The 25,853-nt window shown below is 41.9% G+C and overlaps 1 protein-coding gene across 12 annotated transcripts in view; it reads right to left on the reverse strand.

Moving 5' to 3' along the window:
• NRXN1 (neurexin 1) overlaps nucleotides 1-25,853 on the reverse strand; it is a gene marked incomplete at both ends in the record, with an annotated part of 666,790 nt that overhangs the window by 32,785 nt on the left and 608,152 nt on the right. The gene's annotated exons all lie outside the window — the stretch shown is intronic.

Below are 25,853 nucleotides of genomic sequence, written 5' to 3' on the forward strand. Positions count from 1 at the left end.
CACCGTGAAGAAAGGGGTGGCTGGTGGTCTCCAAGAGGGTAATCAGGGAAGAGTGAGCATTTTGCTTCCTACAGCAGGACAGGGGCTGCCACTTGCCAGTGGGCAGGAAGCACAACACCAGCACTCCACTGCCCCTACCTCAGTCTCTCCTCCATGAGCGGCTGCTTTCCCAGCTCAACAGGGCGCAGCAAATGCCGGCAGACGGGGTGTTTACACTCCTTCTGCTCCAAAAGCTAAATGTGCCATTATAACACAACGCTAATAGCTAAATCTCAGCTGTATGTGCCAATTTGTACTTAAGGAAGGCTGTTCTCCCCTGCATCAACTTAACAGGAGCAGACTGAGCATTAGGCAGTTCTCGTGTACATGGAAAATGCCCATACAGCAAGTGCTACCACTGCAGGATACTGCAAAGCATGAGTTCTGGAAATGCTGGAGCAAAGCCTCCTAGAGGGAATTATAATCCTCAAATACTGACTAGGAGATGGCAGGCTTCTCTCCACAGCATAAGCAGTCATAGTGAGCATTTGCAATATTTATTCTCCATTAAACATGTAGTGTAAGTATCAATAAAGATCGTTTGTCTTCTTTTACTACCAACCTGACCTCGTTGTTAATAAAAGTAAGGAATAGCTTTTTTACATCAATATAGGAACACATGTAGATTGATATTTATCACTACACGGCCTGCTTAGAGCCCTTCTAGTTTTCTTTGAAGGATCACAAATTATTCAAAACACTGCGGGGTTTCTTCAGTGATAACATCTGATACATTTTATATAACATCCTTGTTTTTGTATCTGATACAAACCCTATAAACCACATCATTTTATGGGGAACCTGAAATTGGATTCCTCTGCAACAGAACATTTCCTCCCTTGACTGTCTGCAGCACTTTATAAAATATTTATTGATAGGATGCCTAAAAATACACATAGCCCAGCACAGCTTTAAGATGGAGAACTATTTAGCAGTCATAGACTAGATTTCATACCGCAGGGTTCTTATTAGGCATAGTTGCCTAGAAATCACACTTATTTTCTGAAACATGATTATAAAATATTTTCATTTCAAATGAATAATTCAGCTCACTGAACAGACAAAATTATATAATTTTTTCCTTCAAGGTTCCACACCAAAAGCTGTGCTCCAAAAACATGCAGAGGACCCAGGTGAACAAGCCTGCGTCTTTCTATCTATTTATCTTTTATTTGAAAACAAATTTAATTACTCTTTGTCTGACACACATCACATACTTCTGGTCAAGCTTCAGCATGAAATGCAGAGATGCTGTTTTGGGCCAGGCATCCCCCAGTGTGATTCACGGGATGCTGAAAACTCCCTGGGCTTGGTTGCCTGCATACAAATGAGCCACGGCTCTTCTCCGTAATGCAAATGGCAAGGCAGCACTCTTTCCTGGCAAATTAAGGCAGTGACAAACACTTTCTCAGCACACTCCGAGAGGCATGAATTCTCCAGGGAAACATGGTGCAGTGTTTTGCACCAGCACTGGAGAGAGGCAGAAACACACAGAGCCACTGTCCCACCCCACTGCTACTGTCGGGCTGGCCCGTGACAAAACTACACTCACTGGGTGAGTTTCAAGTGAAGCACCAAGAAATAACCCATCACTCCACACATTTTAGGCCAGCTGGATGTCCCAGTTGCAGATGGCGAGCAAGAGCTGGCACTTTGACACCAGATGGGAGGAGAGGGCACTGGCAGCACCACAAACCTTTGCTAGCAAGAGAGGTATCACTACAATTCCCAGTTCTTCTATTTTGGATGTTGAGGGGTTCATCCTCCTCTGTAACAAAACCTTACCTTTCGTACCATATTTTTGTTTTTAAGGGAATGACTTCCACCGTGATACATGAATCCTCTCCCAGCACTCAGGTTTTTCACTCTCAGTGGGGTTTCTGTGAACACACCGAGGTACCAGCTGTTACTGCATCCACACTGCAGGAGGCTGGCTCTGGCTCTCCACCCCTCCTCAGGCTGTACTTCCCAGAAAACACGCTCCCTATGCTAAGGACATGCCTTGACAGTACTCAACACATAACCCGAGCAGGCCTGCAATCAATTCACTACAATATTTTATTCACAAGCACATCTGTTGCAGTGTATTTCACCATGTTCAAGGGACTAGATAAAAGCCTATTGTCCACTCTCTGTAGGTATAGAATGAATCCATCTCACTCAAAACAACAGCTTTGCTTTCCCAAAAGCAATGGAACTGAATACAACAGAGAATTCCTACTTGATGAGTATAGCAATCTTAATTGAGATTTAATGTTTACTTTACCTGGCTAAGCACAGAGCAAACACCAGAGAAATTATTGTGGGGGAAAAAAAAAAAGATAGAAAAAGAAAAAAATAAGAAACTAATTAGCAGTGATTGAAACTTGCTTGGTTCAAACAACAGGCTGCCCAAGTGACGGGGTTTGCCTACACAGGAAAGGCTTAGCCTTGCAGATAAAACTTTGAACCCACAGAAGCCCTTTTTTTCCCCAGCACCTGAACCACTAATTAAAAGAGAATCCTTTAAAAGAAAGCGTAATCTTGCCTGCAGATGAGGAAATGACTAAATATTTAATTCTTCTCTTGTACACAATGAACTAGAAAATGGGAACTGAGCATGTGTGTGTTTGGGGGAGATTCTGTTTAATCCCCACAGTTCATAATGCTTAGAGAGATACAATCACCATTTCACAGCTGCTTTCACGTAGGTCACTACTGTATGACTTAAAACCACATTAAAATGTCAGTTCTAAGACTGATGAATAATCATATTCAGCTTCGGACCCTCAAAGTCTGCCCTGCCTTTCCCACATCAAGAAGGATCTAGTTCTGGAGATGCCATGCCCTGCATGCAATGGTTTTAACCTTCCCACTTTTACTTGCAGAGAACTAAACACATTTAGAAGCTCTAGAGATTCAAGGAACTCATTACTTCTGTCCCAAGTCCAAGCACTTAGATCAACTCTCCCCCGCTTATGCATCCTTGTGCTTTGCAAAACAAAACTAAGTTATGTCTCCCTGATTCTTCTTCTGTAGGCAGTCACCCATGACCTCCAAGAGCCTTTAATTTAGCCCCTCCTGCACTGCCTGATGTGGTAAGAGAGCTACTTTAGCTCGGAAAAGCAAGAGCTGCAATGCTTCAACGCACAGCTGAGAGCTGCGGCCGGTACTGGGAATACCCAAGAGAAAAACCCTACTTTAGTGACAGCAGCAGCTGCTCAGCATTAAAACATAGAACCATGCAAGCAACAAACAGCCCTAATTGCTCTCAATAAGAAAATTATCTGCAAAGTGGAATGGCAGAGTCTCTGAAATACATGAATACAACCTTATCAGACATAGTACTGCATTTTCTTAAGCAATCAGGACCTCCTTTGAGGACCTGTTCTATTTCTCATGGTGGTTGCTCTACTTTTCTCTTTCCCAGAGATTTTAGCTAGTGGGGATAATAAGAACGGATTAATGTCATAGAACACTGGTAACACACATACAGTGCAGTAATTATATAAGCAACTGTCTCTATAATCACTCTTCAAGGAATCACTATCTACAAATCTGCCACTTTGCCTTTAAAACTACAGCCCTAACCTGTCAAAATCAAATTGGATTTTCATTAGAATACTGCAGAAGTTAAGCAAATAAGCTACGGAACCATGCCTTGCAACAGATCAATATTTCATGCCATAATTTATACTGTGGAGAGCCAAAGTACACAGACATTTAGGTAAAACAGGAACTTTCCTTTTGTTGTGTTTTTCTGACTTCTTTACCTCTCCCACAGAAGTTCAGTGACACTTCAGAAGTGTCAACACCTAGAGCCATCCCTGTTGGGAGCTAAGCTATGCTGGGCATTGAAGAGTTTTTGGCTTTCAAGCAAACAGGAATTCCTGTATCTGACCTACACCACGTTTGTTGTTCATCACACGAGAGATACTAAAGCACAAGGATATTTAAGAAAGAAAGGAAATGCACAGGTGCTCACAAATGCATGAGCCACTCTAATTAACTCCTTGAAAGACAAAAGTGGCTTCAGCATTGTGTCCCAGCTACTGCATCCAAGTCTGCCCTTTGTCATGAGTGCGATTTCACTCTAATAGCAGCACCTAATTTTTTTGTTTCCATTAAAAGTTCAACTTTCTTAAATGAAAGATAATTAAAATAATTCCAAAATCAAAGAGCAAAAGACAGGATTGCTCTACAAGTAAATTCTTTCCCTAATTGCTCTTTAAATTCATCTCCCACTTCTGCTCTCCTCCCATAATGTCAGCTGGATTTAAGCAGAAGTTTTCATAAGCAGGGATGAATTCCTCTGGTGTAATTCCAGAGTGTTTGGGTCTTACTGGGCATTACCCTCACTGCTGCCAGAGGGAATTTTACTGGGATGAAGACCAACATATCTACCAGCCTCTCTGTCCTTAGCAGACAGTTCTGCAGAAGTTCACATTGTTATGAGAGAAGCCCCCAGATCAGGACTATTTGGCCAGTTGTTCCACTGTTAGTGAGAGATCTTCTTAAATAAATGTACTGTTGCCAACAGGCTACTTTTGTTCATACACAGAAATATTTCTCAGCTAATGGCTGTCTTCCTTAGGATGACTATGAAAGGCCAGCTCAGAGGCCATGAGACGTTGCCAGGGTTAAACAAGCTCCGTAAACATTTTGAAACACAGATATGTAAAATCAGAATGCATCATGAACCCCCCCCAAATGTTTTACTCTCATTATAATGAACACAAAATGGTGATGACTTTTAAAAACCACCGATGCTGGGGAAGGATCAGCGACCTGAAAACTGCTGGTGTCAAGAAAGAACCATCTGAAGAATGTCCAATAACAACAATCTACTTTAGGCTCTGTCAGGAACTAGTAATGCAGGTTTTCATTACAGTAATATAAATATGTTTATGCTTAAGTTTTGGATTTGTAATTTGTTCGGGTCTTTCTGCATTAAAACAATGCCCAGTGAAATGACAGCAAAATAAAACAGAAAAATACGTTCACTGTTCAGCATTTCTAAACAACTAATTTAAGGGTCCAAATTTGCAGCGCTGGGCATTTTTTCCTGCCTGAAGCCATCTAATACATTTTCACTGCTAGAAAGGCCCATCTAAAACTGTAATGCTGGAGAACTTTGGGAACAGACTGGACTTTATGACCCAGAAATTTTTTTCAGTCTTATGTTCTCTTAGGTAACTATGAGTAAGTTCCTGTGTGGGTGAAAGAACAACTATGAGTTTTCTGTAAAATTTGTGTCTTCCTGACTTCTTCCAGGCTTTCCTGCCTTCAGTCAGAGATGTCTCTTAACTGAATTGAAGTTTTGCTGGAAAAGGCTCTGACATTTCTCCCATGCCAGTAATGGGTGGAGACCCTTTCTATATACAGGGAGATTCAATAAAGTAATTTCTTTCTGGTTTAGAAATAGCAAGGCTAAATTTGTTTGATGTTCAGTATTGTACCCAATAAGACTCTCTCTCTCTCCCCAAAAGCAGACAATAAAAAATCCAAACATTGATTTAAACGAGCGAATCTTCACCTCCAAGTTCCCAAAGGTGGAGGTGGAATGAGGTTTTTCCTCCTCAGCACAGGATTTTGGTGTGTGGCACCACATTGATGCTGCAGAGCCCTCCAGCCTGCACCAGTAGCTCCCTCCCACTCAAACTTGAATCCTCCTGCTGGTTTAGCATGGAGGCAAGTGTTAGAACATGTGCAAAGACCACTCCTCTTTCTGGCAGCTCCTTTTTTTGTGGCATTGTGCCTGACTATCTTATCAACACACATCTCAAAATGGGACCTCCCCCAGGGACTCTCACAGAGGTGCAGTTTCCAGACACTATTCCAACCACAAATCTGTTTGCAGGTGACGGCCTGCAGAAAAACTGGCCCCAACCTCATTCTCATCCAGTTTTCTCCTTTCCTTTTCAAGCAACACTTGAAAAGTGCTCTTTAATCACAGAATATCAGAGAGATTTTGCAACCATTCCAACCTGCTGTCCTCCTTCACATCCAGAAACCTAATCCCCGCAGTGATAAGCTTTTCAGCCCATTTTTTCTCTTTCCACAAAGTCTCATATTGAAAAGGTTTGAAGACCTTGCTAGGCTATACATATCCCAGCCTACCAGGCATCATTTTCTTTGCAATGTTACTTTGGACATTGAAAACAGGCTTTATGAAATTAAGCTCTCCAACAGTTTAGTTGCACATTTCAGGTTCTACCACACAATTTTCACATTTAATATAAACATCTCTCCTAATGGCTACATTGGGTGAGCAAAGTGGAAGGGATATCTATTTCATTAAACTTCACCAAAACCTAACTTCATTTTAAAATCCCCAAGCTCTCCCCTGATGCCTTATGTTAACTGATGCATCTCAAGAGCCACACACAGAAAAGGGTTTCTAATGCACCTTCCAAAGGCTGGCTGAAGTTCATCTACAGACAAAAGAAACCACTTGGAATGAGCACCATCTTTTCACTTCTCTGGTTGAATGGATCTCTTGCTATTGGAAGCTTTGGATGGAAGTTGCTTTGTTTTGAGCTTGATATTCCTCACACTTTTCCATGCTCATCTGTGGTAACTCTCCTCTTCTGCTGCCCATTTGTTCACAGGCAGGAAACTCTTGTTTTGTGAAATAGCCCATCAGGCATTGTTGCCACCTGATTGCTTCCAGCAGCACAACAGCACCTGACAGATAAATGGCAGATGTACCACAAGCATCAGCTGAAACAATCCCATCCTGCCTTGCCTTTGTGTTCTCTGGTGAACTTTGGCACCAACCAACTGCAGATTCAGCTACTTACCAGTTCTCCAGGCTTTCATTCCTCCCCAGAACAGCCCAACTCACACCTGCTTATGTTCTCTCCTGTTACGGCTTTGGGAAAACACAAACTGTATTTAACAGCCTTCTTCAGCATCATTACAGCCCTTCCAGGGGATAAACACACTACCGTGGGACTTTGCAAATTGCCACAAGCTGATTCTCCATTTAATACTTCATTTTGGCAAACCTCATAGTGATACAAAGATGGACAGTAAATGTCAAGGAATGTGTGCTGTAATCCATGGAGTCAATGCCTGCCTGCATCTATTCTCTATTCAGGCCTTGCTGGAATTGAATTTTTCACAAATGTAAAACACGAAGAAAATAAAACTTCCCTGTTGCTTGCTGCAGCCTGAATCCTCTCGCTGTGCATTTGTGTGTTACTCTCACTCTTTGGCAAAGGTATTTTGATATCCTTCTCATATCCCAGAATAACACAAGGATAAACTGTTAAGTGTCTGAAGAGATTTCTCTTTCTGGAAAGTTAAGATGCCCTAGTCTTCTTAGTTTTTTTTTTTTCAAAGGGGCTACAGGAGTTTTTCCAAGACTGGTTTCCCAATCACCAGCTCATATAATAAACATTATAATGTTCTACAGTTTAATTAATCCTCTCTTCCATCACCTCCAATTCACTCATCAGTGTTTATTATGCTCAGGTGCTCTTGAGGATGGTATCACTTGAGAAGTTGGAAGTAGCACATCTGCCCAAAGAAGATTCTCTGACTGAAATCAGCTTATTCCAATACAATCTTTTCTCTTTGTATCAGGGCTGAAAGCTATCTGTGATCATTCTCAAATGCCTAAGCTGTCCTCCACAGCTGAATCACTGCAGGAAAAATGGGAGATCATGTATCAAATATTTTTACAACTCCACCCGAGCATGGAAACGTGCACACACATACTCACTGCACAAAAGGGTCTTGTTTTGAAGGAGAAGCTGTCAATTAGCTCTCCTCACAAGGCTAATTTATAACTCTCTGTGACTTCCACAGTTGCAGCCCACAGCTGCATGCAAGATTCAAAGTACCTGCTGAGGCACGAATCCTTCTAGAGACTTTTCACTTTGTTGTTCTGGATACCTCTCATCAGTTTTCTGAGCACAAAAGCTGGTGGGTGACCTTGGAAAAGGTGCCTTCTGCATGGGCATGGTGTGCAAAGGCAGGAATCAAAGCCGGCAGGCTTGTGGGATCCTGGTGGCAGGCAGATGGTTATAGAATATTGGCTGCTTTGTTTTAAAATTATACTGAAAGTACTGAGACCCCTTCCTCTTTATACTGATATGGCTCTAAGTGGAACTACTGCACGTGAGCTCCTGGCACAATGCACAATGCCAGAGGATCAGGTATGGAGCAAGGGCAGATGCCATGATGCTCAGCTAAATTTTCAGCCAGAAAGAACAGTTATAAGAAGCAAGTATTGCTCCCAGAAATTTCAGGGAGTGGGTGCTGGTTCTGAAATGAGAGTATAACACAGTCTTCTGCTGTAAATGAGGTTAAAAAATAAAAACGAAGAAGAGACTGTGCTACCAAGGGCAGGAGAGACAGTTACAAGACTCTCATTTTGAGATTTTAATTGGCATGAAATTGATGGTAAGGAGAGCACCACTGTTTCCCCTGATTTGACCTCTGCAGTGTGAGATAAACAAAACTTCACTGATAAAGACTTAAAATGTATCTGGTCCTCAGTCAGCCACCAGCCTCATATAGGCAATCTAATAAAATTAGAGATCCTTGGAACGGAGCCAGCGTTTTGCTCCATTCAGCATCCAGACCTGGCTGGTTTCCTCAGATGGAGAGGTCGTGGATTGGGCACACCCGCCACCCCGACAGCCCAGAATCAGGCCACCAGCACAAGGGCGAGTGTCGGTGCTCCTCCGCCCTGAAGGTGCCACCGCTGTGAAATTCCTCTTTGTTATCTGGAAACTGAGATGCTGAACAGAGCATCCTTTCCAGTATTTCAGAGCCAGAACACCTCACATGGGAATCAGATCCACCAATTTATGCAGCTACTAACATTTTCAATCGGTCAACATGAATTCACGAAGAAGAAGGGAAAACCTCAAGCTTCTTTTGACTGCTGATCTCACTAATTGTCATGGCTCTGAGCACCATATTTGGCACCCGTGTCTAACTTATAGGATCACCCTCTGAGGGCAGAGACAAAACCCAGGATATATAAAACATGTGGTAGTTTCCTTAACTCCCACGCCCAATTATTTTGCAGGGCTCAAAGGATATTCCTGCCTTTCCTTTCTTCCAAGAATATCATTCCCCCTCCCAGTTAGTAGCATTAACATATTTAAGCATACATCCATGCAAAACCATTCCCAGGAGGAAGAAATGTCATCTCAAAATTAACAAACAGTCACTGGAGGAAGAAGTCCAGCTGACCCAAAAGAAGCAGCTCGTTGGCTAATTTCAGTCCATACACTACATGTGAAACACTGAATAGAGAGTAACTCAAATGGCACCTGGAAAATGAAACATAATTACACTCTTTCTAACATACTTAATCATTAGACAGACAGCTTTAACATTCAGGATATTTTCAACTCAAACCACAATTTATTTGTCACTCCAGCCCTCTATTAGGGAGATGCCCTGCTCTGGAATGCTGATACTGGAGGAAAAGCCCAGAAGAGAATATTCATGGGAAAGGAAAATTACTTTTAATATCTGTAAATAATGGCAGTAATGTTTTAATGTAAGACCACATGAAATAAAAGGGAGTTTGCAAAGCTCACCATGAATTGAATGGGTGTTAGTTTAACAATGACACAAATTTTCTCTGAAATGGCAGAATAATGGGATTCGTAACTGTTTTGTCCAATTCTTGCTTCGATCCTCAAATTCAGTTAAAATAAAGAAATTATCTGGCATATCCAAAAATGAATAAGGAACATGAAGTTCCCAGAAATACATGAATGATCAGGATCTTCTACAGTCAATGTAGAAATAGAGATAATCCCACACTTGCAGACTGATTGGGCAAGGAAGTAGGACCAGAAAGACAAGGATCCACAGTGCCACGCCCTCAGCTAAGAGAGATGTAGATTCTAGTCAGGCTGTGTTCTTACCATTGTGAGAACATTGTTTAACTAACATTTTTCACAGCTTCATCTGCTTTTATTCTGGTTATCAACATGACTAAGGAAACATCTTTCCATTTTGCTCTCCACAGATCAGCAGTAGTCCATGAGTCTGCCATGCATTGATAGTCTGAGAAACTACTGAAGCTGCTTACTGTTCGTTCAAGGGGAATAACATCTTCTTTTCCAGAGTCATCTTATTATTTAGTGATCTCAAGATAGTTCTGTCTAATTAATCACAAATAGGTGAGAATCTTCTCCTGGAACCGAAATGAATTACAGTTGAGGTAGGCTTCCAAAAGTGATTAGTCACTTCCCCACTAAATTTTTAGGTTATTTACTAGGGTTACTTTCAGTTTTCCTATTTCCAAGTACAACAATACCTGAAGTTGAAAAGCTGACTTTAATTCTTGAAGCTATCTGGATGCCTGGCTATAAAAAGAGTAAGACAAAGTCTACTAGAGCAGTCCAGTCAGTCTCAGCACAATGCAAGGCAGGAGCAAGGGTCACAGATCAGCTGCCAGAGCTCCTCATCCTGCAGTGGCTGCACACTGGAAGAATGCTCCCACTGGCATAAAAGCTGCTGCTCACTCCGGGTTCAGATAAGTCACCTAAATAGCAATGGGGAACTGATAGTACAGACAGTTTGAACACAAGAAAATTGTCTCAGACTTTTTCAGGACCAGGTTACCATCTCAGTCACCTATTTTAGGCTGCCAGAAAGCAAAGATTAGACAAAGTGACAGATACATTCCTATGAGCTTAAAAGTTGCCATTATTTCCTTTGTAACCGTCTGGTGCACAGAAACAGTGAGACTTGAATGTCACACCTCCTCCCCAGTAACCCTGAAGGAGCATTTTGAAAGGTCACCTTTGCAGCCTTTTCAGGTGTCTCTGCTACCACTTTACTTACATTATTCCCTAGATATCCCCAGTAGAAAGGGGAAATATTTAGCAATAGAAATTTGCTGCACAGGTAAAGCTGCAAAGGGAAGATTCAGGGCTGGTAAAGATGACAAGTGTCAATGCGCTTACAGAAAAACTGGGATCTTGCTTTGTTCATTCCTCTAAGTAAAAATGGTGCATCTGGCAACCTAGCACTTAAGATACTGGCAGAAAAAAACAAATTATGCTGATTCTCTCTTAGCTGTTTCATGCACCCTGACCGCTGCAAGAGCTAGCAGAAACATCCTACTGTCTGTAAAGTTAGTTAGAATGGCTACAAATAAAGAGAAAGAGGAGTAACAGAAATGCTTTCCTGTAAAGTCTCTTCCTAAACAAAACCAAACAAGGCAACTATAATTCAACGTGCCCTGAAAATGCCAGGGGACTCCTGTGGGGATCTGCCACCATTCCAGACTGAGTTTAAATTCATTTAAAAGATGTGAACTGTGTTTCTCAGGGTTAAACTTAGAGACGAATAAGGGTGTAGAGCCCTAGCATTGTGCCCTTTCTGCCTAGGACGAGAGGAGAGTTGTTCCTGGCCCTGCTGCGGCGTGTGCTGGGTCAGGCAGTGCTGCTCACGCGGGACGCGGCAGTTCCGCCGACGCAGTTGTCAGCAAGGGCCCGGGGCTGCTCAGGCTGTTCGGGGCAGATGGACTTCCTCTAGGAAATCACAGGCTCCACTCTTCAGCTTGGCTTTGCAAACCTCCGTGAAGCTGGCATGGGCCAGGGGAAGTGAGCTTCCCCAGGATACGGCACTTGACGTTGACATCAACCTCACAGAACAGATTTGCATTTGGCAGTGCAGCTCGCCGGAAGGGATATTTTTACTGGCCTGCTCTGATTTTGGCTGGGAGGTCTCCCACCCCTTCCTTGCTGCCACCTCACTGCTCTAAAACATGGAGGAGGTTTGTATTTTGTCCATGACTTCATTCCTCAGCTTCCCCAACTTTGGTGCATTACTGACACTTAATATCAGTATTGAATATAGCTGTGTCATCTGTAAAGCAAAATTGTGACTTTTCATTCACTGTCATATCCCTATTATTATGCAATTCCAACATCAGTTAGGAACTCAAAAATATGCTTTACTCCCAAAAGCCATAGGAACTTCATTTTTTGCTTCTACTGTGCAATATACCCTACACAAATGATGTATATGTGTATGTGTAGTCTCTGTGCAACAGCTTACTTAAAGATCTTTTGGTCATGCATGATAAAAGAGGTGAAAAACAGAAGTAATTCTCCACCTCTTCAGTTGTACAGGTGTATATTCTGCTTTGAGGGAGCTATAAATTTGGTAGCAGTCGTAGTGGTAACACATGGACCCAGACACTAATCACTCTTTTTCTCAATAAACTTGCTCAACAACTTTGCTAACCTGATGCATTTGCTTAACAGATCAAATAACCCCATTAAAAAAATTTGAAATTCCAACAAAACTCCTGAACAACTAAGGTGGAGCAGCACTAAAAACCACCACAGAAAAGCAAGGCATTTTCCTCAGCCTCCAGTATGGAAAAAATATAACAGCATAGATAGTGGTGTAGTCTTCACAATAAGAGTCATCTAGCAAGGGAATTTTGAAATAGGTAGGAAATGGAATAAGAGAAATCAGAAGAACTACAAGAAAGGAAAAATACAAAACCTGTGGAAACTTAAGGAAAACAATTTAAGTCTTTACTCCATGTAATTTAGTATTGGTTTGCAGCCGTACCACAGACAATTCAGAGAAACCAGCAAACAAGGCACTAAGTACTGGAGCCAAGAAATGCAATTCACTCTGTGCTAAAGTCCACAAATTACTATATTCATTTCTGGAGTTTTGCCAAAAAACATATGGCCAGGCTCAAACCAGAAGGTGTTCCAAGGTCCTGGACATTACAGACTCGCAGCGTGAAAAATGTCTCACCACCTGAAAGCTTCCCAGGTCTTCACTGGCAAGGAATCATTTAGTTTGTGGGATGGAATTTAAAATGAATCATTCTGGTGAAAATACCATCTTGCTCATTTCCCATTTAACTTCTGATATACTTTAAGCAACAATCATCCAAGATAGCTGGGTTTAGGAATCAATTCATACATCCTTACACAGACTTTACACTCTGTGCTATTCGGACTTCTGCCAGAGGTAGAATGTCAGTGACACTGAAGTCACTGACAGCACTTCCATTGACCTCAAGGATGGTAGAACTTCTCAATCCATCTTTTTTTGGAAACCCAGCCAAACTGCTGCACAAGACTAACTGGAGTGTCCACAATGCTCAGATTTCCTGCACATACAGCACACAATTTCTAATCCTTATCCTTCCACTTTTTTTTAGAGGTTGCACACATTTTTTCCCCCCTTTAGTAGGAAAGGGCATTCTCTAGAATTACCATTCTCTAGTAATGCAGCTACATGCACAGAAACAGTCCCAACAATTACTTTTTCAGAGGAGCTGCAAGGGTTTTGTTGGCTGCCTCCTGATGTACCCCACATGGTTTCATAAAGCTTTGCCCTCAGCCCCTGCTCTGTCTCATCTCGATCTGGTACTTGGATTGGAGGCATTACCTGAAGTTTCACCCAAAAGGGATTGAAAGATATGATCTGAAAAAAAGGGATTAGCCCTTATTAACTGCATGTGATTACATCTAATTATGCATCCCACTGGCAAAAAATGAAGTACGGTTCAGATACAGACAAAAAGAGAAAGCCAGTGTGGAAAAGCATAGCAGAAGACCGTAATCATTCAAGCTACCCCACAAGAGGAACTTCTCATGATTTTATCAGACTTTTCCTGGATCTGCTGGTCAGAGCAACTTGCACGAGCAATGTAAAACACTCTCTGGATTGAAAAACCATGTCAGAAATCAAAGGAAACAAAGAGAGAGCACTAAATCCAGAAATTCAAAATTACTACTGGCTGAATGTGCAAAACAAGTGTAAAATTAATTTTTGTGTCAGAAAAGCTGATCAATTAGTTGCTGAAAAACAGCTAGTTCATAGTAGCACGAAACAAAAGAATAACTAAACATTGTAGCAATACACACAACAAAAAATAATTATAAAATATCTCAAGATACTGAACATGTCAACCAAGAAGTATGAAAATCATTTACTCTTCACCAACAAGTTCTGTCTGTCAAGCTTCTCCTTGGCTAAGACTGAATTTGGTGCTTTCTTCAACTCTTTATATTGAAAGGCTCAGAAAGGCTTTCTTGTGTGTATGTACACAAAACCCAGCCAAGCTGTGACACCATCTCTAACAGTGTGAAGACATAAGCAGCTTTAAGGAGAGGAAACAACTCCTCGAAGTAGTGGCAATGTGTGGCCCGTGGCAGAAGGGTGTCAGCAGAGTGAGAAATCCTTTTACTACGTGGAGCTGCTATAGCTGACATGGCTGTTGAAAGAAAAAAAACCCAATTTTCAGTAGCTGTGATGAGAGAGAGGACAGATAAACAGGTAGTGGTCCAAGATTTCCTGGAGGATATATCCCACTTGGATTGCAGCAGGTTAGATTGTTCCCTTATTTGTGTAACCAGACTTTGGTACTTCACTTAAATGATCAACCTGGCACAGAAGCAAGTTCAGAAGAATGTGATTTTCAACCTGAGGCATCTGTATTCTGGTCTGTTCTGTGCACCTCTGTTCTCAGCTGCTCCACATGGGTACCTTCTGTAATGGCAACAGAGGATGGTTGAACCCCCTCTGCATTTCCCCCTCGCAGTAAAGCCATGCTGGCAACTCTTAACTTTCTGTGTCGTCTCAAATGTACAAGGTCAAAAAATAAACCCTCTTGCACTGTGACTGGGATTTCTTGCTAAATCAGCATTACTCCAAGACATAAAGCACAGCTGAGTTTCTAAACATTGTCCTTAGGCTGTTTGTCTCCTCTGAATTCCTGTTGAGTATTGATTTGGGATTTAAAGGTCCAGCTGCCCACCTAATCAGGTTGTGTATACAAAGTTTGACTGATTAATGGGTTATTCTAAATGAGCAGCTACCTCAAGGACTAAAGAACATGGACAACATGAACTTTTCTTCTCTTGCTTCATGTCACAAGGTTTTAGATCAAACTACACCTTTACAGAAATACAGGCTTGCCCTTCAAGATACAACCACCAACCAAATTTTTTTCTGTGAATTTGCTTTTTCAGACACTTCTAAGGCAATTTGGCTAAGCCTTAGTTATAAGCAATCTTAAAACACCAGAAAAAATACTTGGTATTAAACTTGAGGCCACATGTTGGCTTTTGAGATGTTTGTAAGTCCAGCAGACCTTATATTAAGCAAATGGAATTAATTTTGTACACGCTTATCTAGATGCATCTCTCCACAGGTGAGCTACCATCTAGGCAGGTTTAATGGACAATTCCTCAGGCTGCCCTGGCAATTACTCCTCTGCTGACCTAGAAGGATCATTAATATTAGGGAGTTGAGATGCAATTCAATTTCCATTTTGGCTCAGCCCTAAGCTTCTCCTAAGTGGATGCTGTCAGCTGTGTCAAATTATATACGATGCCTAGGTGATGTGGAGAATTATTAGGAAGAGAGCTGTGAATGGTAAGCTCAATCGAAAAACTTTTCAGCCTGAACTTGAAGAGTGGCCTAAGATACCAACGGGCCAGAGCCATTTGGCATGGTAACAACCACCCAAAATATTTTTTTCTGGGGTAAGGTGCCGTGGGCAGAGCAAAATCAGGTATTGATTAGCCCAGAGCAGTAAGAGAAGATCTGCTGTACAGAATGGCACATTAAGTGATTTAAACAAATACAATAAAAAAAACCCAAAAGGCTTAATGGCAGAACTCTGAGGAAGCCCAGCTAGCAAACGCAAACAGCATTACACAACACACCCAGTATGCCAAAAGAAAGAAGGTTTGATGCTCAGCCCCACAACTGCAGCAATAACAGCTCACATCCAGTTCAGCCTTTTCACAATCATGAAAAAAGCCCCAAAACCATAACTTCTCTCTCAACACAATGGTTATAACCTGTAAACCAGAATAAAACTGAACCATCTCCCCCACTTTACTATCCTCTGACAAACGCACCAAAAAACACCTTTTCCCCCTGCCTTTCTAGCTAATGGGGGAGAATGAAACGTTTCTGTACAGATGGAAGCTGCTGACTCCTTGCTTTAAAAGCCCGTTAACCTCTTTTGGCAACCCTCATCCTCACCTTTTCCTTTGCCCACTATCACGATACACCTGTCCCACCTGATGCCAGCTCTGGCTTTGCCAGCAGAATTCCCATGGTGCACACAGGCGCCAGACTGCCACGGCATTTTAACTCTTCTTGGGGAGAATAAGGAGCTGAAAAGATCCCCAGCCTCCCCAGAGGAGCTGGGCGCTCTCACACAAACACACACCTTTCTGCTGGTTTTCAGGTAACATGAAAAGCTTTGTACCCCGTGCTCGTTTAAATCAGACGCCTTGGAGGTTTGTTATTTGAAAAACAAACAAATAAATAAATAAAAGGAAACACCTCACTCTTCATGTTAGAAACAAGCAAATAAACAGTCAACCTTTGAGAAAATACACAAACACTTTCATTGTCATAAGCATGCAGCGATTTACCCTCCCCCAAAAGATTAGAAGGAACTCATTTAAAAATGAAGCTACATTGCATTATATATCACCACATTTTAGTCCATCAGATACAGTCATTCATTTATATGCAATTTTTCTTATCAAAACATGCATATAACTCACAGGAAGTCCCGTTGTGCAAATGCTCACTGAAAAAAAAATCAAATCAAAACAAGTACACACATACGTACACACACACGTACACACATATTCTAAGCCAAGATGAAAAGCATGCATGGTCAGGGTTTAAGCATAATTTAAGCCAAAATAATTGCTAGATTGTTAAAAAGAAAGCAGCCTGGCAACTATTTGAAGCAGGTTTTATTCATGCTTTTATTTGATTCTTCTCAATTTTCCTTTCCTTTTAGACTCATTAGTAGCAAATATGCTAAAAAAAAAAAAAAGTCTCTATTGTTTAAGAAAAAGCAAAAGAGAAAAATAAACAGTAGCATCCATGCTCTGGTTACCAAAGCGTTATTTTCTTGGAGCAGAAAAGAAAAAAAAAATACAACATAGAAGCTTTTCTAGATTTAAAACAGATATCGTGCAGAAATTTGATCTTAATATTAATGACATGCAATCTCCAAGGAGATGTATTCTAATTTTTTTTGGTTTTTTTTTAAAAAAAAGTAATTTTCAGTAAATCGGTGCAAATGCCTCTTTTTGGTTTTTTTTTTTTTGGTTTTTTTTTTTCCTTTCTCCTCCTTGCTGTCAGCCTAAAGGTATCTTAAACCCTGCATGCGGCAGTGCTTCGCCTGTGCGCTGCATCGGCTGTGAGAGAAGAAGCTACCTGCGAGTTTTCACAGTGCCATCTCATATCCATGTCTGCCTGGCTACCCTGCGTGCTTACGGCTTATTTTTTTTTTTTCCTCCTTTCCTTCCCTTCCCTTCCTTTCTCTCTCCCCCCCCCCCCCCCTCCTCCTCCTCCCCGCTTAATTCTTAATGGAAATCCTAGGAAATTTAGTCCATCCTCTGAAATCAATACTGGTGACAGGCGCGCTGCCTGCCTCCGCGGGAGCCGGGGATGATAAATTGCCTGCGCATCCGCCCGGCCTATCAGTGCCCGGCGCTCCGCCCGCCCATGGCCGCGCCCGCCGCCGCCGCGGGGACAGCGGGGCCGCCGCACGGCGCTGCGGAACGGCGCGGAACGGCGCGGAACGGCGCGGAACGGCGCGGAACGGCGCGGAACGGCGCGGAACGGCGCGGAGCGGGCGGCGGTGGAGCGGCGGGATGCAGCGGGGGGACGAGCGGCGTGTCTCCCGCCGCACCCGCAGGCAGCCGTGCGGCACCGACCCCGCCGCCTCGGTCGCGTTAGCGTTTTAAGGAAAAAACCGCCCCAGACGTAAACCTGCAGGATTCCACAAACGCCGCGCGGAACGGGATCGTGCGCCTTCGTGCTGGAGCCTTCCCCCCTCCCCGCCCCCGCGCCCCTGGAAGCGCCCAGGCACGGCACGGCACGGGTGCCGCGTGGAAACCTGCCAGGCACATCTGCCGTCTCCTTGGCCACACACAGTTCAGTCGCTCAGCGCTGCAAACTAGTCACCAACCCCCCAAAATCCAGCCACAGCGTCCAGCACCATTTTATTTTTATTTGGCCCAGAATTTTTCTTTTTTTTTTTTTTTTTTTTTTTTCTTTTCTTTTTTTTTCCTTAACAGTGTTCATGAATCCCAACAGTTGTAAGATATCCAGCGCCCACCTTTAGGCTCTTCCGGAAGCCCTCAAGACTGCTTTGAATAATGAGTGTCTATGCTGAGGAAAAAGACAAGCGAGATACGAAAAAAGTCAGGTGATACCAACTTTGCAGTTCCCCTGACGGGAGCTCGGAGACGATAAAAACTTGCCCTGACATACCCTCACCCACCCATTTCAGTGGCAGAGTGCTGCCTTTTTCAAAAGGCATTTTGAACTGGCAACACCATTTGATAAACAGCACGTCTGCATCTTACTGCTAATGGCCAAAGCACGTGGCAGTAAAGCAAAGCTGATGCAGTGTCTTGATACTCTTCATCATGAAAAATAAATTGAAATGGATTGATAAGATCTACTCTCTATAAAAAACATCTCCCTCCTCTAAACAGAGCCAGGTTCAACCCTGGGTTGTGTGGCTCAGTATATTTGGCAGATTTGCACAGTATTGCCAACATTTTTAATATTCAGTTATTAAATTATAAGCCAGTGTGATAGGTGTCTACCGTGTTCCTTTCCTGGTGAACTGAAAAATAAGTCTATGGACAGCTGCAGGGCTGCTTTCTGGACACGGGGGCTCTCCATCTACATTCATTTGGCTGCAATTCACTCACAACAGTTAACGCTGAAAGAAACACACTGCACAGCTTGTTGGAAGTGGCATTCCTATTTGTTAAATGTCTGTCTGGTGCTAATTAGAGGAAAGTCATTGCCCTGAGGCTCTTACACTTGCCTTATGGTGGAACCTGACTCCTGGCCCTAAAGCTGGCAAACTTTAAGAGAGTGTGCTAGTGGATGGAGCAGAAAGCACTGTGCTCACTTGTTCCACACATTGTTTTCTAAGCATGGGCCAGCAAAATTAAAAGGTCCCCTGGAGCTGAACATCGTCTTTTGATAGCTCTCACAGGTGGAAGTCTCTCAGCTTTTTCATTCAGAGCAGTTCCTGACCCTCTGAGGAGCACCCTAGAAATCCCCAGCCTTGACTCTGCACCTTTCCCCTTTTGGAAGACTGCAGAAGACACCATCTGTCCATAATTACGTGGTTGCTTGTCCAGTGTTTTGTGGCAATGGTCAAACCTTCAAGCCTTGTTTGCCCATCCCTGCTCAGGGACCAGGACAGAGGACAGGAAGGGCAATGCCCATGGTTAGCCGCTGTGCTCTCACTGCCCTTCTGGCAGCAGCATCCATTTCCCTGGGTTGCCTGACAATAACTCTTGTCGGGGCTGTGTCCTCAATGAAAGGAGTTCATTTGGGGGGCAAAACAAATAGGAAAAACACTCCTATTTTAATTAAGAAAATTATCTAAATGAGAATAATAAATACCATTTCAAGAGGATCGAACAATGCAGTCCTTTCACATTCACTAAGTCAAACTTTCATTAACCCCAGCATGTGCCTTCCTGAAAGACAGTACTAAATTATCTATAATATTTTGCTTGAGGCAGTATTTTTCAGAAGCATGATTCTACAATAACACCATTAACAGTAATGGACTGTCATATGTCCTGCGTGCTGCTATTCAGGGGACTAACTAACGCAGCAATAAAAGGAACGGTATAAAGATGGATGACAGATCCCAACTCCTCTCAAACACTGAGCAGATGTCTGGGAGGATGAAATGCTGTTTGAGAAGCCTTGCCTTGAAGTGCTGCGGAGCACAGCTTGCTGTGAGCTGTGCTAGGTCAGAAAGCCATATCCTACAGATTCTGGGTGTCCAGCAAAAGCTAGGTTGCAAGAGGATTCCTTCTAACCAAGTTCAGGGGGCCTTTTTGCCTTTCACAGAGATGCAGCTGCCTGTGTATCATGTGTGATGTGCTATGGTGTGATGTGGAAATACAATAGACAGTGTGGCTGGGATAAATTTTACCCAAAGGATGTGAGGGCACTTATGGGTTTAGTATGGCAAAGCAGTTAGAAATGATCTGATGTTACACTAAAGTACTTGTAGCTTTGCATTTAAGTGAACTCCAGAGTGCTTTTTTGAATCAAGTCCAAATATACAAAAAATAACAGAAAATGTAAAAAAGCAATGAACCTGAATTTGCTTGACTACACACTCTCAAGCTGTACATGAGAGTTTTGCTGAATGTATGTATTTTGCCAGACATATATATAAAATATCACTTGAAAGCTTGCTTGTCAATGCAGTGAGGGATAGGAAATGAGTTGTATAGCATATATTTCACATCAAGGGACGCTGTAGTAAATATCACAAAGACAAATCTCTATAGTTACTAAAATGCAGAAACATCATTATGCTTGAAAAACACAGACAAAAAAAATTATGTTAAACCCACCATACACAACTGAGAACAGGGGAAGCCAAACTTGTGATTTGATTTAGATCTAAATATGCCACATATTTCATTAACTAGACAGAAACTGTACAGACATATCATCATTAAAATCCTTGCTAGTGCACTGAACAGGCAGTTTTATAAAATGATTGTAATTTATCTAGGAAAAACATCTACTCAAGAGCAAAAAATCCCCCAATTATTTTTTTTTTTTTTAGATACCATTTTATCAAAAAAATTTGCATCTGTAATTCAGACACAGGTGGAAGCCTTCAGTTCTTACACTTCAGCCTAAGGGCAAGCACAAATTAAGCTACTTGAGATGAGAATGAGGTATTTTATATACTATCCACCACTTCAAATGTGCTTAATGAATGTGAAAATTACGTGAGTTTTAAATATAAATGTCTGTGCGTCCTTAGGGATTAAATTATTCTTTCAACTTGAGAGTCAAATTGCTCTTATGGCCAGGGTGGGCCTCCACTGATGCCCAGTCACCTGCAAACCCTTCAATATTGTCCTTTGGAAACATATTTAACAACTTTGAGGTGTATGTGGGTTTGCTGTCATAGTGAGTTTTAATATCGTAATTACTTATGCACAAAGCCATTCCTATCCAGAGAGAGCTGGTATTAAGGAGGAAACCTTAACTGTTTTTATGGGGGAACTGGGACAGTATTTGGGATTTCATCAATATGACATCTTCCCTGTGCCCCTGGAGACTCTGCAATACTCCACTCTGCTAAACTACCAAACTCTGGGAAATGAGTGTCAGTGTCAACACTTTGTGTCATCTCTGTATCACTTAGTGTACTGGCACCTGTGACAAAATTACCCCCTTCTGGCAGGAAGTCTGTAATCTCCTTCCCGGAGCCCTGAACTTTCCCATCATGCTGTCAGCCAGACTGCACCCATCAGGCTGGTTTGCAGATGCCTCCAGTCCCATGCATCACAGGAAAACAAGCTCGACAGTGGTGAAAATCTTCAAAAAGAGAACTGCCCTCCACTGCTTAAAAGGTCAAGATCCTCCTCCTTCTTTAAGCAAATGGAAGCAGAAAACTGGCACTGGAAAAAAAATTGCTCTCTCAAAAAACCATAATTTAGATCAATCCTACCTGTTTGGAACTAACAGCTGCCATCAGCCTTTAGTCCCAAATTCTATACTGTCAAGAAAGAGAGCAAATGTACTCTTTTTTCTGGGCACACATATATTTTCATTCTCTGCCTCCTCTTACTTCCTACTTATTATTCCCTAACATTTTTTTCTGGCCTTTCCAAATCCTTCTACACCTGGTTAATCAACAGTGTCATAATAATACACAGGGAAAATGATGACATGCAGCTATTATCCTAATTATATAGAGCACCTTTATTTTGTCTCAATTGTCTTCATAAATTATGTTTCTTACCTATGCAAATATTAACACTATTTGATTGCTCATACCTATCTGGTTTAGTCAGAAGTACTCATTGCCTTTCCAGAGTGGAGGGGGCAAATTACATGGGAAGATACACAGATACAGATGTAGGAAGGGGAAAGAAGTCATCTATTTGTATCAAAATCTTTTCCAAGGATAAGTAAGAGTGAACAACTGCAAACTTCTTGTCTTGAAATGGCAAAATTAAACAACTGTTGAAGCATGTTTAAAGCTGAATGCCTGTAGAAGAAAGAGGAAGCAATTTTGCTCCTAGACTGCCACAAAAGCAAACACAAAGAAACAATGTATGATACCCTTCTGTGGGGAAAAAAAAAATAATCACAGATAAGACACACCCATAGCAGAATTCTGAAAATTTGGAGGTGTGATGCCCATGATTTTCTAATTTAAAATAATCCAGAATTACAGTGTCTAGTTATTCACAAGGTTCCATTTTGCCCCTGTAGCTACACAAACGATGCCAGGTGTCACGTGCAGAATGGGTCCACCCTTGCTATGCTGTGCTGGCTGGGAAAAGGGGTTTTACCCTCCTGTTTCAGTCTAGGAAGTATTGAGGCTGCCTTAATTTGCACATGACTATCCACTGTCTAAAAGACTTGTAAAGACATAATCTGCCTTGATTTCTGCAGCAAGTGCCCCTCTGTACAGGTCACAAAGTCCTAAATAAACTAGCCCTAAATCCCCACAGGTGATTCACATGGGATGCCCCTACTTCTTTTTTGTAGGGGGGCAAAGGGAACACAGAGCAACAACAGATTGAGTCTCTTTGATTTGTTATTTTAAAGCAACAGCCAGTGATGTTACAGGTATTATTCTCATTTCAGTGAGTATCAGTTCAGGCACAGGGGTTTATTAGGGAACCTGAAATAAGTCCAGAGGCTCAGCAGTGTCAATGAGACCCAAGCATTCAGATGAGCCTGAGGAACAGGGTCAAACTTGGCACAGCTAAGAGAAAACTTCTAAATTGCCTAAAGGTTTTCTCCTCCTGCAAACAGCAACAGGATCCAGAGAAGAATGGAGAATGAACTGCAATAGCTGCAGCAGCACACTAACAATGTGTGCTTTCCAGGAGAAGCACATGAAGTTGTAAACGTGAAAACAGAAGGTGGGGAAGAAGCAGTATCTGAAGAGAGAGGCCCACATCTGCCTTTTGCTCTTTGTTATGAGAGAGAGATCATGTCAGAGATCATGTTTTCTTCCCCCAAATAAGAACGAGGAAAAGAAATAAAAATGAAAGTCTTTGTGTTCTTTCCTCCTGGGTACATAAAGCACATCTGTGTGTGCACAAATAAATAAACTGGGAGCAACTGCAGTCGAGGATATGCTGTAAACAATAAAGCTATTTATGCCATTTCATACTTCTGCCAACATTTGATGTTTCAATATAAGTGTGTATTTCACAAATTTTTAGATTCTCTCATCACCTCTGGCAGGGTCAGGAAAGGTTTTACCCCCATGTGTCAGCCTCCTGGATGGATAACAGGGGCAACTGCCTACACCAAAATGTATACAAAATGATAAAATCCATACTGTAAGACTACAAGACAAACTTGTTGTACTGGCAGTTAGGGGAGCAGAAAGAAAGAAAAAATGATGAACTCTCAGTTTCCAGTGTATTTTCTCCAGGTGTAACTTTGTCCTGCTCTATAAGAGCCATTTTGAGCAGCTGGGGAATCCTTCTTGCAATTTCAACATCTATAAAACTGTTTAAATCTAAACCCAACAGAGTGGAGAATGTAATATACTGGGTTTGATTGATCTGTATCTTTGGTTTCTAAAACCTTGTTGGTTCAAAGAAGATTGCTACAAATATATTGTTTGTTCTACTTCAAAATCATACCTTTTGAGAGACACCCACATAGCTCAGAAATAGATGTGCAAATGCATTAAATTTTGGCCTTGCTACATTTTGCAGAGTGGGAGTGTAAAGGGAAAAAAAAAGAGATCGTGAAGCCTTCCTTCTAAATTAAAGGTTTCATATCCTAATAAATAATTTCTTTGGCTGTTAGTAAATGCTTCCATTATCCCCTAACGTGGAGAAGCCCTCAGAGACTGGGTGTCTGCTTTATTCAGAAGATGTTTTGACTGTTCCATCAGGTAAACAGCAGAGCCTGGGCCGTGTCTCTTTTTTGTGCTCCATGGAAAACTAAAGCAGCTGTGGAATAACTGCACAGACACTCACAAAAGCACACCCAGTGTGATGTTGGCTGTTCACCCAGGTCGGTTCTTCCCTGCATGAAAAGAGGGTGGCTATCCCCTGGTCTCAGTGGTGCTTGGGGCTTCCTGGATCCTGGGCCTTGGGTTTTTATGGGAAGGATGCCTGACGTGGATATTGGATTCAAAGAATAGCTGGAGGCAGCTGAACCTGCTGTAAGTTGACAAGGATGGAAACACCAAGAGAGGAATTTTCAGATGAAGAGCTAATTAATGGGTGCAGTTGTGTGCTGGTTATCAGGAGGGCTCTAATTACAGGCCTAGAGGAAGACAGTGAAACTAATGAAGAAATTCACATTTTGGAGAGAATATCTTGCTATGACATCAACCTCCAGGTGATGGGAAATGAGGAGACTGATGGGCTGAAAAGACTGCTTGCCTTTAAAAAGCACAGGGCTGCTAATCTGCCTCTCTCCCAGCAGCCAGGTTTAAAAGGGAAGGGTTTTTACCAGGGAGGAAAACTAGAAGATCCCAGAAAACTACACCACAGTCAAATCAACCCACAGACAGAACTAAAAGCAATGGGAGCTACTTAATTTCTGCATGAGAAACTCATATTCAATAAAAGGGCATAACAACATGAAACTGAGCCCTTGGTACCTGGACAGGTCTAACAAAACAAAACAAAAATATCCTCAACAAAATTGGAATTGGAACACTTCATGAGAGCTTTATGATTTTCACACTTTAATTAAATTACTCTTTTGGCTCAGCCATTTTGCAATGGGCAAGAACTACACAGAATTGGGGGGGGGTGGGTAATTAGTTGTTTTTTGTCTAAAGTGAATAGCATTTTAAAAAAGAGATTAGAAACAAATACTCCCCTCACAAACAAGGCAAGCATGCAGAGCCCATAGAAATTCACAACAAGAGTTTTATGGATCATGGAAGAAGCATTAAAGGGCTGGTGCAAAAACCTGTTCCTTCAGAAATCAACTGCAATTCTGCCAGGATTTCAATCCTTATTTTTCAAAACATCCCATGGTCTGTCCTCTGCTTTCGTACCTCTTTGGGAAGCTCAGTTAGAAGCCCTTTTGCAATCAGTGTCACCCTCTCCTTGCCAGTCAGTGTGACTGAAGGAAGGGGCAGAGGGTCTGCACACACACCTTCAAAACATGTGCTGTTAGAGAAACGGTTTTGAAGGTGGAATGCACCAATCCACATCCTTTTTACAGAAGACTACAGGTAATTTGTATACACTGAACCAGTATGGAGGCATGCAATGCAATTAGAAAGGTTTCACTAATTACTGGTGCTCACCATTCAAGCTAAAACTCTAGCACAGTATTTATATTCATTTCTATTACTCCAACCTAGTTAAACACAAATTAGCCATAACTTTTATTTTACCATGACAAGACATGAAAATCAAAAGCACATTGCTCATCATTATGTCATTCTTCCAGTACATACTGGAAGAAAAAAAACAAATTGAGTTGTATTTTTTGTCTGATTATCTGTCAGAGAGTTGGCTTGTGCAGGTCACAGTTCTGTAAGCAGCGAAATAAACTCATAATAATAAACTGGAAATTACAATACTCATGTACAAGGCCACACTCAAGCAGGTACACCCTACATGGTGGAAACACCCTATTTGTTTTCTGCTTTGTTTACTATCAAATCTTATTTCTCTTTCATGCTAAGAGACAACTAATTAGAAGTCTACTAATCAATAGACCATTTTATTATCCGGTTCAGCCCTGAATAATCCTCATAATTTAATGAGCTTCTGAGCAGGCCAGCAGGGAATATGCAGAGAAAAACAAAGAAT

This window comes from Coloeus monedula, assembly GCF_965178545.1.
Source record: "Coloeus monedula genome assembly, chromosome: 2".
In the NCBI taxonomy this organism is placed as follows: Eukaryota; Metazoa; Chordata; class Aves; order Passeriformes; family Corvidae; genus Coloeus; species Coloeus monedula.